The 4,218-nt window shown below is 35.5% G+C and overlaps 1 non-coding gene across 1 annotated transcript; it reads left to right on the top strand.

Moving 5' to 3' along the window:
* Nucleotides 1–3,285: 3,285 nt before the first annotated feature.
* Nucleotides 3,286–3,392, top strand: LOC145151582 (small nucleolar RNA R71). Its single transcript, XR_013732147.1, has one exon. It is a non-coding gene; the product is annotated as a small nucleolar RNA R71 (small nucleolar RNA).
* Nucleotides 3,393–4,218: the final 826 nt, after the last annotated feature.

The raw sequence follows: 4,218 nt of genomic DNA, 5'->3' as shown, positions 1-4,218 counted from the left end.
GCCGCACACCCATAGGGCAGCACACCTGGTGGCCGCACACGTCCCTGTACGACCATACACCCATTTCAGTCGACTTTTGATGCTTGTAACACTTAAATCTAAGTGTTTTCTAAGTTCTACGGTGCTTTTCTTTCATGATTAGTGGTATATAGACTAATTATATTCATATATGTGCCAATATATGCTCATTAGGATCCATTGTGTTCAAGACTACACTTGACACTTAGCATCCTTCACCAATCTTACGTTTGAGTAACTTACCGCAAGTGAGTTCATACCCACGTATTTTCATAGTTTTTACTGTTTTAAGGGGGGGGGGGGATACAAGTATAACACAAAGATTTTGTGTTATAAAATCTCAAAACAAATGGTTTCAAACATCTTATCAAAATGAATTTCAATATCATCAAATCAAGTGGTTTTAAGTGATTTTTTCAAAAAGACATGAAGTCACCAAAATGGATTTCAAAATATGAAACTTATTTTAAATGTTTTATAAACTTATATTTTCCTCCAAAAGTCACGTTTGTATATATATATATATATATATATATATATATATATATATATATATATATATATATATACACATATATATATATATATATATATATATACACATATATATATATATATATATATATATATATATATAAGATTTAAAAGGTTTAGGACTGACAACCCACTTTGGTTCATTTTCCTTATTTGGATGTTGGGATTATAAGTAACAGTTGTCTGTCCGAGTGTCATTTAAATTTTACTTATATATATATATTTGTATAAGTATACAAATATAAAGGTTAGTTCAATAAATTTCAATAACCCTTTGTAACATGTTGAGCAAGGGGTTACATTCATGAATACTAAGTATCAATACAGAAAGTACATCTAAATTATAATAGGTATAATTTATGATTCACAGAACATTAATTCATGATTCAAGCATACTAGAGTATATTGTTTTACAAAAACAAAGGTTTAATTCAAAACTATTCAAGCATATACATTCTTTCAGATATAGGTTAAGAGTACTAATTCAAGAACTTACTATTAATCATTTATTTCAGAATGATTGAGTTTTCATAAGTATTATACATGTAACGTTATATGCTTTTATGAGTCAAGTAGTACAGTTTGTTTAATTCATTTTAAACAATATAGTAAAGTCATGATATTATGACCAGAGTCTCCAACACGGGATCGAAACAACGTGTGTATAGATCTATATTGGGATTGACAATCCCGCACTCGGACTGCTAGCTACAGTCAGACATACACGCCTGTGAGTGACAATTGTTATCATCAACTTTCAGTGCATTCATAGCGTTGGGTCAGGCCACCTAGTCAGTATGGTTATAATAACTCATTTAAGATATTAACAACATGTTAATGTACAATTAACTAAACTTAAGTACCTTTTTAAAAGTACTAGTTTTACAAGATACAATTTACAAGATACAATTTCAGTTTGTGTAACTAAAACTACTTTCTCATATAGCATAAAATATAGGATTTTCTAAAAACATCATACATATTCAAGAAACAGAAAACCTTCTTGCAAAACATAAATACTTATGCACTCACTCAAATTTATGTTGATACTCTCTTTTCAAATTACTTGTATTCTCAGGGAACCAGTAGACAGGTACACCCCGAGCTTTTGAGAAGATGGAGCTGTTTATGTCTTGTCTTCTGCATTTGTACAACTTTTTAGTTACTGTATACATTAGCGAAACTCATGTAAATATTTATACTTTTTAAATACAATGGTTGTTTGTACTTTGATTACTATTATACATGTGTTGTGATACTACAAATGAAGTCCTCCACCCGGACGTTTCCGTCGTCTGGTTTGGGGGTGTGACAACAAAGTCAATTGGAAAAAAAGAAATTTCCAATTTTTACTAAAATATCTTCCACAATGCCCCTAGGATGTGCCACTGATCGGTTTGCCATGTGAATGGTCATTCTTGTAGCCTTTAACTTCGGAATATTGAGCTTTCGATAAAATGAAAAAGGCATTAAATTTATGCTAGCCCCAGAATCAGCTCAAGCGTAAGTCTTCAAATTATTCCCAAATTCACATAGAAGAGTGAGCCGTCCAGGATCTCCCATCTTCTTTGGTAACTCCCCCAATACAACCTTTGAACTCTGCTCACTAAGAATCACCTTGGAATTTTTCTTCAAATGCTGGCGAGTATCTATCAAGTCTTGTAAGAACTTTGCATATTCGGGAATTTTAGACAACGATTCAATAAAAGGAGTATTTATTGGAATACCCTTTACTTGCTTCATAAATTCCAAATGCTCCTGTTCCAGTGGATGACTATTAGCTCGGGACGGAAACGGTAAAGGAGGACGATAAGCCGGAACTTTTGCTGAGTTTTTCTGTTCAGACTCGACCCACATTGTGAGCTTTGAAGGTTCATGCCGTGAGTTCGGCGTTTCAACATAAATTTGTTCTTCGATTTTTGACTTTTTCGGCTTTGGTTCGGACAGTAGTGGCTCCACTTATAGTGCTTCTAAGAACTCAGAAATAGCCTCTTCTTCAGCTTCTATTACCATTACATGTGATTGAGGCTTGTTCTCGGGATTTGGGTTAGATATTCTTTCATTCACCAAAGTGGTTAGTTGACCAAGTTGGGCTTCGATATTTTTAATTGATGCCTGCTGATTCCTAAGAAATGCTTGCTGGTCCCTTATGATTGCATCAGTGTCATCATGTATTTTTTCGGAAGCCTCCATAAATCTATATAAAATAGACTCAAGATCAACTTTCTTTTCAGGAGGTGGTTTTTCTTTTTGGTAGAAGCCTCGGCCTGTCTGCCTATATTTTTCTTCTTTTTGCTTCTTGTACTCTTCATATGGTTACCACTCCTTCTTTGGTTTTCTCCAGTCTTCATCATATTTATCCCTAGTAGAATAGGAAACTTGAGCCCTTTTATTTCCATGTTCATCCAAGTGGCATTCTTTCGTCAAGTGTAGACCATTGCATATTTCACATCCAACTCTAATATCATGAATTGACTGATCCATGTCATTCTTCTGTCCATGGTGTCAAGTATAGCTAGTACAGCCGCCATGTCTTCAAAATTTCCACTCGCAATGCCTTTTACCCCTTCATTTCTTGGATTGTGGTACTCACGAGAATGCTTTGCGAATTCTTCAACCAACTCCTTGACTTCGCCCGAATTTTTCTTAGTTAGTGGTCCTTGAGAATCAAGGAGTTGCCTTGTAATGACATTCACACCATCATAAAATATTGACACTTCTTGTTGTATGTTAAGGTCATTTTGAGGACAATTTCTTAGCAACCCTTTATAACGCTCCCATGCCTCATAAAGTGATTCACCCGGATTTTGCTAAAAGTTGGCTATTGCCTTCTTGAGTTTAGATATTTTTGATGGTGGGCAGAACTGTTCTAGAAATTGCTCGCGTATTTGTGCCGAAGTAGTAATTGCACCAGGTGGTAGTGCCTTCAGCCAGTCTTTTGCAGCTCCTTTAAAAGTGACTGTTATCATCCATAGCAAGACTGTCTCTCTAGGAACATTTGGGACATTGAAATAGTTTGCAATGTCATTGACCTCATCTAGATGCTTGTAAGCATCCTCATGATCCCTTCCAGAAAATGGTACATCCTTAAGTGCAGTAAGGATGTGTCCTTTCAGCTCAAATGTGGCAGTTGCAGTAATTGTAGGTTGTATTAAACCAGGCCCAACATCGTCTCTTATCCGCTTTTTGTATGCTCCCATGGACATATCCAAGATGTTCGCCATCTCATTTTCTGGTTCGTTTTCGGGTTCACTCTTTTCTAATTCGAACTCAGGCTCATATTCGTATTCAGATTCTCGTGGGTTAGATATTCGATCAAAGCTCTCAACCTTGCTTTTGTCCTTTGATGATGTACTTGACTCTCCCACTTTCTTTCCTGTCTTCTTTCCAAAGACTGATTTGAGATCCTTGAAAGGTGACTTCTTCGGTGTTTCGTTCACTCCTGCGTTCTTATCCGTCTTTTTGTGAAGGGCCGACTATGGATCTTCATGTGGTGGCACTAAAGGTGTGTTGGAACCTCTGGTCATGAACTACTGCAAAATAAAAAAAAACATAAAACTGAACAAAAACGAAAAAAACAAAGAGAAAGAAAAACGACTGGATTCACGTCGTTAGCCATAAAAGCTCACGTCGTGAGTTCAGTTCTAAACAAAGAACTAAGCTGAA

Source organism: Lactuca virosa, chromosome 1 (genome assembly GCF_052849685.1).
Source record: "Lactuca virosa cultivar CGN04683 chromosome 1, Lactuca_virosa_CGN04683_v6, whole genome shotgun sequence".
NCBI lineage: Eukaryota > Viridiplantae > Streptophyta > Magnoliopsida > Asterales > Asteraceae > Lactuca > Lactuca virosa.
This window is presented reverse-complemented; position numbering and strand designations above follow the sequence as displayed.